Source organism: Zootermopsis nevadensis, unplaced genomic scaffold, assembly GCF_977971745.1.
Source record: "Zootermopsis nevadensis isolate Lab colony 2312 unplaced genomic scaffold, Znev_1.0 Znev_ptg000023l, whole genome shotgun sequence".
Lineage (NCBI taxonomy): Eukaryota > Metazoa > Arthropoda > Insecta > Blattodea > Termopsidae > Zootermopsis > Zootermopsis nevadensis.
Window position 1 is genome coordinate 3,375,740 of NW_028259155.1, and position 15,981 is coordinate 3,391,720.

General features: G+C 35.9%; 1 protein-coding gene across 3 annotated transcripts in view; it reads right to left on the reverse strand.

Moving 5' to 3' along the window:
* LOC110833034 (inactive tyrosine-protein kinase transmembrane receptor ROR1) overlaps positions 1-15,981 on the reverse strand; it is a 227,107-nt gene that overhangs the window by 132,350 nt on the left and 78,776 nt on the right. The gene's annotated exons all lie outside the window — the stretch shown is intronic.

Sequence of the window (15,981 nt, forward strand, 5' to 3'; positions counted from 1 at the left end):
TTTAAATGTTAATTATTGTAATATTTAATAAGAATTTATTGTGATTAGACGGACAAGATTTAATATACTTATTATATCACAATATGACGCAAATTTACCATCTTATTATTAAATTGATTAAATCAATGAGAATTATGCGGACGGAACTTGTATCGCATATAGAAGAGATTATAAATTCGTATATTGTGGTTGGTAACCTCCAGGGAAAATGGTACTAAAAACCAAGACGTTGATCAAAGGTAAGTATTAATCTTTAAACCGAAGCTCACGTAAAGAAAATAGTTGAAAAAGTGGACTTATGTGGTTGTAGCTTGAAGACGGATACATCGATTTGTACCAAAACTGGCAAGCTTGTTTCGTGAGGTCGTGAGATCAAACCTCTAAAGTCACAGTGGCTTCCCTCAATACCACTACGGCACATCTGTTATTTAATAACTCAGTCCGTACCTCAAAGAAAACTCAACACTTCACCATTACGAATATCAGTCTGCGAGAAAACACAAGAAACTTGAAAAGTGCAGACTTTCAGATTGTCACGCTGGTGGTAAGCATGTGTACCACTATGCTTTAGAATTGAAATAAATCGTGTATAAATATGTTATGTGAATATGGACCGGATGCAACTGATTCGAGGCAGATACTAATGACGAGTTCTGTAAACACACCAAAGAACCTTACGGATCCATGAATTTTGGGAACTTACTTAACAGTGGAGTAACTATTAAATTTTGAAGAGAGAGAGTCTACATCAGCGAATTACAGTTACTTCGTTGTAGATCATTTAACGACGTATCGTCAAAGTACAGACGATACGCATCGTAGAAAAGAATGTTAAGACTGTTACAAATAGTACACGTCTAAAGTCAAAAGGAACGGTAGAGAAAGTGTTTATGGCTTATTTTAAGACGCCGAGTTGGGACGACGGTCCCAAGGGGTATACAAGGTTCCAAATGCGTAAACCGTGTCCTCGTTTTGTTATAACTGTTGCCATAATATGGCGATAGCTTGCTGTTAAAGAAATTTTGATTTTATAGGATGCTTTTATAACTTTCATCATGATAAAGCTGTTAAGAGAGGCCAACTATAAATGTGAACTACAGTGCAGTACAGTCATGACTTCGATATAACATATTTGATATTTCGATATTTATTTACTTATTTAGTGTTCTGTCTGACGACAGGTCCATATGAACAGGATCCTTCCATCCTTTTCTCGGACTGGGACCTGTTCATATACGTTCTTGGCAGATGATCCAGAAGTGGTTTGCCATTGCCTTCTTCTGTGTGTGAATGGAGTAATTGTTGGGATGCCACGGAGGAAATCTCCGTGTTGCCTAGACCACGGCCTTGCCCAACACAAGTTATAAATTCGGGCACCGCCGGGAATCGAACCCGAGACCCCCAGGATTACAAGGCCAGCGTTCTAACCGCTAGACCACCGGTATATGAAATTATTAATTGTTTAATTAAACAAAGATAAGTGAATATATTAATTTTTAACAGAAGAATATTTTAAGTCGGCTTACTACTTTAGATTTTACTCGTCGTTCCTAATTTGCATTTTTCTAGTATAGGTTTACCGATATCGAAAGCACCTTATTCTGTTTCTGAACACATAGCGTCTTTCTCCATCAGTATCTGATTTGTAGCACGTCACTCCCTGTATATGGTAACACGAGAAGGAGTAGAAGTTTAATTACATTAGATCTATAGGCGTTGAATATCAATATCTCAATGCTTCACAAACCTAGAAGACGTAGCTAGATGTTGACACACTGAAACTTTGCCTTGCTTTTCATATCTAAGTTATGAACACGATACTCTGATAAAAAAATATTAATTCTTGGGATTTCAACTTCATGGTCGTTACTGAATTAAGTGATGTTGCTTGTCAAATATCTCCCTAACAAATATTCGCCCATTAAGGCTTTGACCGGGATGTTCTTTTGTTAAATCTTATGTGGTACCGCCTGATTCGACTTCTAATGGTTAAGTGAAGTGTTTTCTTCGCGGTACGGTCTGGATTCGTAAATATTATGAAGACGAGCTTCGGCTTCAAAGGGTTAACCAGCTGATTTTCGTAATGGTGAGGTGTAGTGTTTTCTTCGCGGTACGGAATGAATTCATAAATAATATTCAGACGATCTTCGGCTTCAAAGGGTTAACCAGCTGATTTTCGTAATGGTGAGGTGTAGTGTTTTCTTCGCGGTACGGACTGAATTCATAAATAATATTCAGACGATCTTCGGCTTCAAAGGGTTAACCAGCTGATTTTCGTAATGGTGAGGTGTAGTGTTTTCTTCGCGGTACGGACTGAATTCATAAATAATATTCAGACGATCTTCGGCTTCAAAGGGTTAACCAGCTGATTTTCGTAATGGTGAGGTGTAGTGTTTTCTTCGCGGTACGGACTGAATTCATAAATAATATTCAGACGATCTTCGGCTTCAAAGGGTTAACCAGCTGATTTTCGTAATGGTGAGGTGTAGTGTTTTCTTCGCGGTACGGAATGAATTCATAAATAATATTCAGACGATCTTCGGCTTCAAAGGGTTAACCAGCTGATTTTCGTAATGGTGAGGTGTAGTGTTTTCTTCGCGGTACGGACTGAATTCATAAATAATATTCAGACGATCTTCGGCTTCAAAGGGTTAACCAGCTGATTTTCGTAATGGTGAGGTGTAGTGTTTTCTTCGCGGTACGGACTGAATTCATAAATAATATTCAGAAGATCTTCGGCTTCAAAGGGTTAACCAGCTGATTTTCGTAATGGTGAGGTGTAGTGTTTTCTTCGCGGTACGGAATGAATTCATAAATAATATTCAGACGATCTTCGGCTTCAAAGGGTTAACCAGCTGATTTTCGTAATGGTGAGGTGTAGTGTTTTCTTCGCGGTACGGACTGAATTCATAAATAATATTCAGAAGATCTTCGGCTTCAAAGGGTTAACTAATCTAGATTCTTAAATAATTTCTTCTTCTTTACTTAATAATTCTTATAATTTTTTCATATGTAAACAGGGCATAGTTCTCTTTAAGTTTACTTAACGAAGCCTAGTAAATAAGTTATAAGGTCTACAAATGGGATAATAATTGTCAGTGACAAAAGATGGGAAAGGATTTGGGTAAAACCCATCGTAGCGCATTTTAAGATATTCTTCCGGAATTTAACCGAAGGACACAATAGATAAAATCAAAAATAGACTAAATAATATACGATCGTTACCAAAGACGTTCAGGGGATAATTCTATTAGTTGTATTTCCCAGTCTTCCAAGAGGGTCTATTAAGCTTTAAGAGATCTCAAAATTATGTCATGCAAGTATTGAATTTTTTCGTTCTGTATATAGTCAATGAATTTCTTATTCCAGTCTTTTATATTTCGTCATAAACTACTTTTACGATACTTTCCTACTTTTCTTTTTAAGATCGCGGCATTCATCTCATTTTTACTGTCTTCCTTGTAGTGGAAAATTTGTGACCTCCATTTTTCCCATTTGAATTTCATATGCTAAGCTTCACAGAATTCTCTGACGTATGAAAAGAGATTACACTACAGAATTACAAAATAAATTTATTGTAATATCATATATATGGCGTACTTTCTCATTATGTGTTAATCAACGTGTTTCGTAAATGGTTACAGTAATCAAAATAGAAGGAAAAAAACGTAAAAAAAAATTCCGAAGAAACAACTTAGTTCTATGAGATGATAAAGTTGCGTCATATTGTGATAAATATATATTTGTTTAAATCTTGTCAGTCTAATCACAATAAAATTCTTATTAAATATTAAAATATTACCATAATTAACTTTAATATTTTAATATTTTATTTAATATTTTAATATTTTCCGTCAAATCACAATTTTAATAAGATAATAAAATATAAAATATTTAAAATATCATTTCACGTTCCGCATCGAATGATCGATTTACAAATTGGAACGTCTCTTACGACATGTTTCGGTTATATTTAACCGTCCTCAGGTATAAATTAGATTGGTAAATTTAAAACTCGAATTACAATCATTTACAATGTTATGCAGTTTATTGAAATGTTCTTATCAGATTACTCTTATATATTAGAACGAAGGTATTGTTTTTTATATGGCGTGGTTCATCTGATGTTCAATATTAGTCGGTGATGAGTTGATAGAGACATGACGTGTCTAGCGGAAGACATTTAGAAGTATTACTGTGTCGGGTCGAGGTTTAATTCACAATATGACGCAAATATACTACCTTATAATTAACTTTGTAAAAAGTGATGATCTAATGTAAATCGAACATTTCGATAGAGAACATCATTTAATATATTTTAAATATTTAAATGTTAATTATGGTAATATTTTAATATTTAATAGGAATTTTATTGTGATTAGACTGACAAGATTTAAACAAATTTAGTTCTATTATAAATTCTTTGGTCTGAATAAACTAATGAACCATACTTTTAAATTACAACAAAAGGGTCTATTCTTCGCCAGATTTTTAATTCCCAATGTTCGTCGTATCAACATTTTCAAGGTAACGTCTTTGGGCGGATTATTTCTTTACGAGCTAACAGCTAGTTGACACACTTCCCGTCTTATACAGAACCCTAAGGATTATTACCATGTTCACAAAAGTCCGGAAAATCTAGGTTTACCTATTTGTTACCCATAATGATATCTCCGTTTTAACAATTCTCGCGTGTGCCGATGTACAAACACGCGCGGACGGACACACACAAATACAAGATATTTGCATGCATTTTATTCCAAAACATTTCAAGAAACGTACAAATAAATGTTACAGTTTGTGCTTGCCATAAAACAGCTGTTAACTTAGGGACTTTGTCTAACCTCTTGTTAAACACGATCTATTGTTATTCCTCCATTTTACACAAACACGGGGGCTTCTAAAATTCTTTGTGTTCCTGTCAGCACGCCAATACGTTTCCAAGGGAAATTACCGTAGCCTACAAAAAAGAACCATAGGGAAACGCTGTGCCAGAGAACTCCATCTTTGATTTTTAGGAAATTATGTATGTGGCAAGAGGATTTTGGCTTAAATATTCTGTTTTAAAGAAACAAATTTTAAAAATATAATGGATTATAGATTGTGAAATTCAACACTAACACCGCGTAAGACTTCTTTATTAACTCCTTCAGCGATAGGCTTTATTTTTCGGGATCAGGATATGGAACGAGATTATAATGAAATGTTACACGTGACAAAATTAGCGACTTAATTGGGCTAAAGACTCCTGTTATTCAGTTAGGTTTATTTCATATTCTCTTTTCCTATCGAAATGCAAAGATTATAATCTATTTATTATTTAGTGTTCTGTCTGACGACAGGTCCATATGAACAGGATCCTTCCATCCTTTTCTCGGACTGGGACCTGTTCATATACGTTCTTGGCAGATGATCCAGAAGTGGTTTGCCATTGCCTTCTTCTGTGTGTGAATGGAGTAATTGTTGGGATGCCACGGAGGAAAACTCCGTGTTGCCTAGACCACGGCCTTGCCCAACACAAGTTATAAATTCGGGCATCGAACCCGAGACCCCAGGATTACAAGGCTAGTGTTATAACCACTAGACCACCGTGTCGGTATTATAATCTAAAAAAATATAATTTTAACGGTTTCATTTAGACTTACAACGAAATTTTTTAGTCATACAAAAGACGATATAGTTTGAGATTGCTGAAGTGATTAAGATATTTTTTTAAATTAAGAGATTTCAAATGATAAGAGAATAAAAGGGAAGAACAGAGATTCGAACCTTCTACTCTTTACCTAATAATTTTTTGGTAATTAAATCACGAGAAACGAAATCTACAGGTTGTCCCAAAAAGACGTATATATACACACACACGATTAACATTAAGTATTATGCGTATAAATCTGTTTTAAAACACCGTGTATGAAATACACGTCAGGAATCAACAGGAGCGAACACTTCGTAAGAAGATAACTTTTTGAAGACAAACTGGACATGACAAATTATTAAAGCTGATTTTTGATCAGCAGACTGCGAAGTGAAGTGAAATGGTTTTCTGCAGACAAGATCCTACTACGCTCATTTGTTTTTTATTAGAGTGTTTAACTTACGGGTTCCATAAAAGCAGGGAAATAACCATAACCTTCTAAAGGAACACAGTGCCAGAGAGGCAGAAGAAATATACTCCGCCAGACAAATACCCCAAAGTACGACTGGATTTCGGTCAGGATATTTCGTTGTATTATCCACCTGTCAGCACGGACCACGTATTTCTAAAAGTCATGAAAAAAAAACCCAGGATTATTCTTTCTCTAAAATGACAAATTTTAGTAGTATTTAATGTTTCGACGCTGGTGAGTACAAAGATTACTGTCTTCTGAGCTGTAGCGCCGTGTACACTGGTAGAAGTTTACCAACGTTTCGGAGGTCCTTTCTGCCTCCGTCATCAGGACATCAGGCCTATATCTCATGGCTGCGTGTCTGGCTGGGGATTCCCCATACAGAGAATATATTTCTTAGTCATTTCCGCTCTCGTAGGTGTAAATTTCCCGTTATTTCTCTGTGATTTTTGACCAAAATTAAACTGTGTTGACATACTTTTAGTAAAGCTCTCTAATGCTATACGTATCAAAAATTCGATAAATGATTCTCGCGTTTTTACAAGACAGAAAAAAAGACGCGACGAAGCTAATACCCGCATTTCTTTTTCGCCTTTAGATTGTGAACGTAAATAAAAAGTGTTCAGGAATTTCATTTGTAGAACTTTCATTTCTCTGTGGCCAGTTTAAGGGCCAATGGTCAAGAATCCTTGAAACATAAGTACGTGATCCTCCCAAGGAAGACAAAATTTTTCTCCCACTCTAAAGCTGGAACGTAGCCAGTCTCATTTCCCTATACAAGTCATCACATAAACATCAAAGACCAAAGTCCCACGTCTTGTTAATGGATGTTTTCGACCACTGTCTCCGAATGTTTAATAAAGACCACAGACTTGTTTAAATGCATGTTATTTGAGGAGGCAGTTAATGTATATTTTATGCAACCTTTGTACAGACATCCGTTTGCCTGGAGGAAGACGCGTCGGAAGGGATGGTTAAAAGCTTGGTAGCCTCATAAATACCTCTAAATTACATCAAGTTGTATTTAAATATTAACTTTTGTCTTAGACTAAACAGAGCTCCGACAACACACCTCCTTCTAGAATATGAACTTACGTATTACGACATGGACTCCCATTCAAGCAGAACAGATAACTTCCTGTAAGATTTGAGGTTCTCACAGCGGTGAGCTTGAAGATTTCTGTCTTCTGGGTTGTTGCGCTGTGTAGTCTGGTCGATGTTAACCAACGTTTCAGAGGTCATACTGCCTCATCGCCCTGATGACGGAGGCAGTATGACCTCTGAAACGTTGGTAAACATCTACCAGACTACACAGCGCAACAACCCAAAAGACAGAAATCTTCATACTCTGATGACGGAGGCAGTATGACCTCTGAAACGTTGGTTAACATCGACCGAACTACACGGCGCAACAACCCAGAAGACGGAAATCTTCATCGTCCTGATGACGGAGGCAGTATGACCTCTGAAACGTTGGTTAACATCGACCGGACTACACAGCGCAACAACCCAGAAGACAGAAATCTTCATACTCTGATGACGGAGGCAGTATGACCTCTGAAACTTTGGTTAACATCGACCTGACTACACAGCGCAACAACCCAGAAGACGGAAATCTTCATACTCATAGCCCTGATGACGGAGGCAGTACGACCTCTGAAACGTTGGTTAACATCGACCAGACTACACAGCGCAACAACCCAGAAGACAGGAATCTTCATACTCTGATGACGGAGCCAGTATGACCTCTGAAACGTTGGTTAACATCGACCAGACTACACAGCGCAACAACCCAGAAGACAGGAATCTTCATACTCTGATGACGGAGCCAGTATGACCTCTGAAACGTTGGTTAACATCGACCAGACTACACAGCGCAACAACCCAGAAGACAGAAATCTTCATACTCTGATGACGGAGGCAGTATGATCTCTGAAACGTTGGTTAACATCGACCAGACTACACAGCGCAACAACCCAGAAGACAGAAATCTTCATACTCTGATGACGGAGGCAGTATGATCTCTGAAACGTTGGTTAACATCGACCAGACTACACAGCGCAACAACCCAGAAGACGGAAATCTTCATACTCATAGCCCTGATGACGGAGGCAGTACGACCTCTGAAACGTTGGTTAACATCGACCAGACTACACAGCGCAACAACCCAGAAGACAGGAATCTTCATACTCTGATGACGGAGCCAGTATGACCTCTGAAACGTTGGTTAACATCGACCAGACTACACAGCGCAACAACCCAGAAGACAGGAATCTTCATACTCTGATGACGGAGCCAGTATGACCTCTGAAACGTTGGTTAACATCGACCAGACTACACAGCGCAACAACCCAGAAGACAGAAATCTTCATACTCTGATGACGGAGGCAGTATGATCTCTGAAACGTTGGTTAACATCGACCAGACTACACAGCGCAACAACCCAGAAGACAGAAATCTTCATACTCTGATGACGGAGGCAGTATGACCTCTGAAACGTTGGTTAACATCGACCAGACTACACAGCGCAACAACCCAGAAGACGGAAATCTTCATACTCTGATGACGGAGGCAGTATGATCTCTGAAACGTTGGTTAACATCGACCAGACTACACAGGGCAACAACCCAGAAGACAGAAATCTTCATACTCTGATGACGGAGGCAGTATGACCTCTGAAACGTTGGTTAACATCGACCAGACTACACAGCGCAACAACCCAGAAGACAGAAATCTTCATATAACTTCCTGTTTTCTTTATCATTTAATAAATTATTCAATCAAAAAACTAATTTAAATAACTGGGAATACTAATTACCATGTTCACAAAAAATCATAATATTGGAACATTTAAAATAATTATTTTCCACTTTAACCATCCGCGGTCAAATTCCACGTTTCCACATCCACTGCAGAGCATTCGTCAAGATCGTAAGAGTTGCTGACGTATTGAACACTAGAATTTGTTTGCATTCTACTTCAGGGTTACGGCCTTCTGAACTTTACTGACAGATGCAGCATCTCATTCTGTAAAACTGACATGCGCTCCCTCTTAGGATATCTCGTTGTGTTTCAGAATGTTCTCATACAAGTTTGTCCTCGATAACCGCCTTGAACGTGTGTTGTGTGTACAATCCAATTCGCAAACAGTTTATTTGCCGAAGGATGCAAACAAATTCTAGTGTTTGATAATTAGTACAATTCAGTTTGGATAACATTACTCCAGTAAATAATGGAAATAACATAGATAATTCACGTTCGTAATTATTTATTCTGAGGGTCTTGTTTATGGAAAGATTTGACATTGATGGTTAACACACTGTTTTCTTCTAACTTTCTGGCCGAGTACGGTGTGTGGTTTGGCAGTATTTTGAGTTGCTTGTTTACTCTATAAGTTTGGTATCCCTGCTGGAATTATTTCCCTTAAGTCTGTTGCTACTAGGGTGATATTTTGTGCAAATGTCAACGTACCTTATTAGGATTTCTAGGAAAAATTTTAAGCTTACACGACTGCCAAACCAAGTAAAGTCTTTTCGGGCTCAGTCAGTGATCAGACTTCATTGTAAGAGGTCGAGGTTTTTCGAAAATACCAATAAGCTTATTTTTATCAGTAATAGGTCAGGTTATTACACACGAATTGCCTGTTATTGGCTTCTTGCTGTTGGCAAACACGTAAATAAATTAATTGAATTGAAATTAATTGAATTGAATTGAAATTAATTGAATTGAATTGAAATTAATTGAATTGAAATTAATTGAATAGAAATTAATTGAATTGAAATTAATTGAATTGAATTGAAATTAATTGAATTGAATTGAAATTAATTGAATTGAAATGAAATTAATTGAATAGAAATTAATTGAATTGAAATTAATTGAATTGAATTGAAATTAATTGAATTGAAATTAATTGAATTGAAATTAATTGAATTGAAATTAATTGAATTGAATTGAAATTAATTGAATTGAAATTAATTGAATTGAAATTAATTGAATTGAAATTAATTGAATTGAATTGAAATTAATTGAATTGAATTGAAATTAATTGAATTGAAATTAATTGAATTGAAATTAATTGAATTGAATTGAATTGAACTAATACATGTGATAGATTAAGCGTTGTCACCTGTAGTACCGTAGATATCGACAGTTCATGTAGCACGTATGGTGATAAGCTAAATGCATACAATATTTTGATTGGTAATCCTGAAGATGATAAAGTTACTTAGTAGATTCTGACATAGCTTGGAGGAAACATAACATCTTACAGAAATAGCGTGATAAAGTGTTTACTGGATGGATTAACGTAGCTCATGACAGTGACAAATGGCAGGTTCCTTGAATACCTTCATAAAACTTCGTGTTTGTAAAAGGCAAGGCATCTCATGAGTAACTAAGCTAACGTCAGGTTCTCAAAAAGAACGCTGCTCAATGTACTGAGTCAGTGCTATAATATACGCGCATTAACGCGGTTTTCGTGTTATCCACACGGGATATTTTAAATAGGCCTATTTGACATCTGTATTTGAATGAAAGAGAAGGTTTCAAACTACAATATCACCGTAAAGAATGGGTCTCGAAATCATACCCGTTAATGAGAAATTTATTAGAACACGTAAACCTAAGAATTATTCAGAAGCGCGTGTTGGAGGTGGGTGTTAAAATATTACCCATAGTTTCATAAACAGTTTTCATAATGACTAAGACGATGCCAGTTTCTAGAAGCTTCTATACAAAGAGCTGTCTCAGTCTCATGGAAAAAATATGTGGAATTTAGTATAAGCTTATCGGCTCTTAAAAGACGCGAAACATCAAAAATAATATATTTAAAAATTCTCCACCCACAGGAAAATTTTAAACGTGCAGGTTCATTTAAAGTTGGATAAAAAAAAGTCAACATATTTTACTTCCAACAGAACAGAATATTACGCGCCATAGATTACTGAATTGAATTTTGAGACAGTAACATATAAAATAATCTGTTGATATAAATTACAACGGATGCAGATTTGACTGAAAACACATTCCTATTTCTGTATAACAAACTCAGCAAGATCCATACAGCTAAACATTTGTACACCATAATTCAATTTGTCATGTTTACGCCAATATTCATCGTCTAAAATAATATAAAATCCATCCTTGGATAAGCCGATTTGTTTCACTGCTAAATTCTTAAAATGTATCTACGGTAGACGTATGGGATGCTACATTTGTATTCTTACCCTGAAGATAGAGGTTAAACGTTCCTCTAAATCGCTCTTAACCATCTACCAGATTACAATGAGTCACAACTAAGAACATCCCTGTTCAAAATAAATGCGAGAATGAATTTAAAATTGAATTAAAAATGCAACTACCATTTTCTACGAACACACTCGTAAAATCGTATAAATTTTAGTTTTCCTGGTAACACGCCATTCCATTCTTTAGAGTGTTATTTTTTAACTTCTGTTATATAAAGAAATCTGGCATAAACGAAAATAAAACCACAATTTTTATATCGTTTATTACATCAGAGATTATAGGCATAATTTGCCACATGATTAAAGAATTAAAAGTTTAATTTTCGGGTACATACAATAATTAAAGGTTGGTAGAACAATCAGATGATAACTTTAAATGTAGTACAATTTTCAGGCAAAAACAGAAAAAATTAGAGAAATAAAACAATGTTTTATCGTCTACGAATCACGCAGATTACACGAAGTTATTCTCATCAAAATATGTACCTTACGTAAAACGTCAATTACCTGTATGCTCTCAAAGTCTACAGTCGTAACCTTAACTATGAGATGTACGTAGTCTGCAGGAAGGCTGCATTTTTGTATATCAAATCTAAAACTTCTTGACGATGGTGAAGAGTCAATTGAATAAAAATTTTCTTGGATATTATCCATCGTCTAGTAAATATAAAAAGTAAAACGACGTTTCGGAGATGGGACTCCCTATCCCTATCTCCGGTCCGGAGATAGGGATTAGCTCTATCTAGTGGGCCCAACTGTGTAGGAACCTGAAGACGGAGATAGAGTCCCATCTCCGAAACGTCGTTTTAGGTTTTTTACGTTTTATTACTAGACGATGGATAATATCCAAGTAAATTTTTATTCAATTGCATTTTTGTATTTTAAACGTGTCCAAGAATAAATAATTGAAGCAGATGAAAATTAAATTTAAGTAAACAGATTATAAAATAATTTCTTAGACAAATTCATAAACCATGTAGTCTGGTAAGTTCACCGACGTTTCAGAGTTACCTGTAATACTTGCGATAATCACCCTGATAATGGAGGCAGCAAACACCTCTGAAACTTTTGTGAACTATCAGACAACTCGTCGAAACGACCCAGAACACATAATTAGTTATTCTTTGTTTATATGCGATCTGACTTATAAAAATAAAAAAAATAATAGTAATAAAATTATACATTAATGTGATTCTACAATTTATAAATATTAATTTGAAGAATTTAAAATCATATGAGATCCCAAGTTTTCAAGGCAGTAAAGATTTCTGTGTTGTGTACTAACAAAAGCCTTGGAGGAATGTAACGTTCCCATCTTCAGGGTATTTCCGAAAGGGTCAGACACCCTACAAGATCACACTAAGTCAGAAAGATGAAGACTACGGCCGACATGTTAAAATCAAACACCATGTGTTTATGTAGATTAATGTGTGTGTAACAAAGTACAATTTAGATCAGAAGATAAACACAATTACCCACTGCATTTCTCTGAGTCAAAGAATTGCTTCTTACCAAAGACAAAGACTTTCATACAGGACATTTTGAATCTAGTTTTAAACACTCAGGCTAATTCTAAATAACAGACTACTTTATTCTTTAAAAAGGGAATGAAAGGTAAATAAAATATATTATCAACCACGTTTCTTAAAATATCTCTAAAGGACCTCCGTCTTTGAAATCGTAAATCGTAGGAAAATGAACACGAAATTAACTGAATCGTATTCATTCAACATTCTACGTGGTCTATTGAACTAACTTTATTGAGTAGATTCCTAATTCAGAAACTGATAGTCGCTCACCTACTCAAGAAATTATTCACCTTCATGTAAACCAAAGATTGATTGTGGTGTTTACACGAGCGAAAAGAATTCAACCCACAGACTCGAACCCTGAGACTTATTTCAATATTATCCTCAAATCTACGCTTTGGTTCAAAGTTATTTATTTGCGTTAATAATCCTTTCGGAAATCCACGAAAACTTGCGTATGAGTCTACGGCGAACGAGTGGCTTTAGGAACACAAGTCAGGTAAAATCTTCACAGATTTCTCAGTCGGGATCTAAAAAAACCCATATGAATCGAAGATCGTCGATAGAGCAACAAATTTATTCGCAGACGAAATGAAATACATTCTTTCAAATAATCGTTGTGTAATACAGACTATATCATTTGCATATCCTGATTAAAAACAAAAAAAATCTTTCATTCTACATTCTTTCTCTTCAATATAGTGCGTCCACTAACAAAGTTGAACGCAAGTGTCAGTTCCTGGCTTCCGGCAGGAACTATTATTCTTCATATAATTGTGTTAAAGATCTCGGTGTTCTACTGGACTGTAAGCTTTATTTTCACCAGCATATCAACTATATATTCTCACAGAGCTTGAAAATGCTAGGTTTGATTCAGTATATTACTTCTTCCTTCTCCACTGTTGATAGCCTTTTGGTCTTGTACAGTACCTTAGTCCGTTCCAAAATTGAGTATGCATCCGTTGTTTGGAACTCTATTACTAATACTGATTCCTTTAAATTGGAAAGGATTCAAAGGAAATTTGTAGCTCTATGTTACGCTAGATTCTTTAATGGCGTGTGTGCCTATAATTACGATGATATACTACTTAGATTAAACTTCTTATCGTTACATTTAAGGAGGAGGCTTTTGGATGCTCTATTCCTCGTTAATGTTTTTAAAGGCAAAATTAGTTTCTCATCTGTTTTTGATACAGTTAGTCTCTGCATACCTACTAGGTCTATCAGAGACTACTCTACCTTTATGTACAACGTAATTTCAAGGCCAGTCCCTCTGCCAGATGTGTTTCTGGTGCCAATGCAGTCTGTAGGAGCATCGACATCTTTAACAAAGATCGTGTTTTGCTTACTGAGGTCAGTCAGCTTTTTAAACAATAATCATTGTTCTTTTTATTATTTATTTAGTATGATATTTTATTGTGTATGTTTTTTGTCCAATATTAAACTGTTTCTAGTATAATTATTATTTTACTTATCTATAAGATTTAGTTTTTTACTTATTAGTTATTTTGCAATAAATCAATATTGTACATTTATGTTTTCAGTTCATTGTTTGTTTGCTTTTGTATAGTAATGTCTGTATTGTTGTTAGTGCTTGGCTGTTATTGGCCTTTTTGGCTGTTGTCAAGCACTTTAATAAATGAATTGAATTGAATAATGCGATTTCATTGTTTTTATAGAGCGATACTTGTCTCGTATCGAAAAACAAAAACATTTTTTTGATCTTGGCGGTGTGACATGCAGTTCCAGCCGGTAGCCGGAAAGTAACAGTTGCTTTTAGTTTTATCAATGAACGCTATGTATTTTAATACCGTCTCGAAACTTTACAGGAACTGGTAGATTTTATATCTCCTTTGATACACGTGCAATTTTCTTAAGACATCCATCCAGATCCTAAATTTAAAATATAAAATTTTGCATTCCTTCGACGGAAATACATGGGCGTCCTGTTCTAAGCACTGCAAATCCACAAATTTTCCAGTTTATGAAAGTTTTTAAAACCCCGACCACAACATTTATATGTAAAACATCGACGAGAAATTCGGGTTAAAAATTAGAGTAAAATAACTCAATTCATACTTATTTTACAGCCACGATGGCTGAGATGTTCAATTAAATCGTGAATTCGTGAACTATCGAGTATCGATAAGCGTATCGATTATGCCAACTTTAAGGGACGTTATTAATCGACAGTCACTTCACATAAATATCGTGATAGTACTTATTTACACACTACGAGGTGCGATCGGAAAGTTTCAAGACTGTGTCAATAGAGGGCGAACCGGATGTAGTACGAGCTTCTGCCGCTAGGGGGGTGCGGCCTACATTCATAGTGAATCAGTGTGCCAGCCGGCATCATCGAATTAGCATTTGTTTCTTAGTTACGGCTGGGATCGTTGTGTTCACTCCCAGGGGAACTACTTCGAGGGTGATGGATGAATTTAATACCTGAGATAAGTGTACGGGTTTTTATACGCGCAGTCTTGAAACTTTCCGATCGCACCTTGTACAATTCTTTATATCCTTAGGTGCTATGTAATAGACTAAATTCCATTACTACAGCGACGTGTAATATTCCACAAACCAATCACAAATAACTGCGGAAAAATGTGAGTTATATAGCTGAAAGTAGGCCACAAACAAAGTAACCATTTGAACTACAAACACTACGGTGTCTGCAGTAAGCCAATCTGTCACTCACAAAGCAGACACCCTAATGAAATATATGTGATGACACGCGGTCGAAATTTTGGCTTCGCATCAACTGGAGTTATACCACTTTTCTGCCCAAGTTTTATCTAAATCTGCCATCGCGAGAATATGTGAGAGAAACGCTGCTAAGAATAGCGTCTCGACGCGTCGCTTGCCCGTTCGAAGGAAGGAGGTTGTCAACATGGTTTGCCAACTTAACAGCGACAAATCTCAGCTACCTTTTTCCTTCCATCAACGTAAAAGAACGTAAAATACATTACACGCAGTTGAACACCGGTTTCAGATTTACGACGAGGTCTTTTAAGAACAAAGATAATTTCTTTAATGATGTTACGTGTTCGGATTAAAATATTTGTAGTTATATTTAACTAGAATTGCTCCTAAATT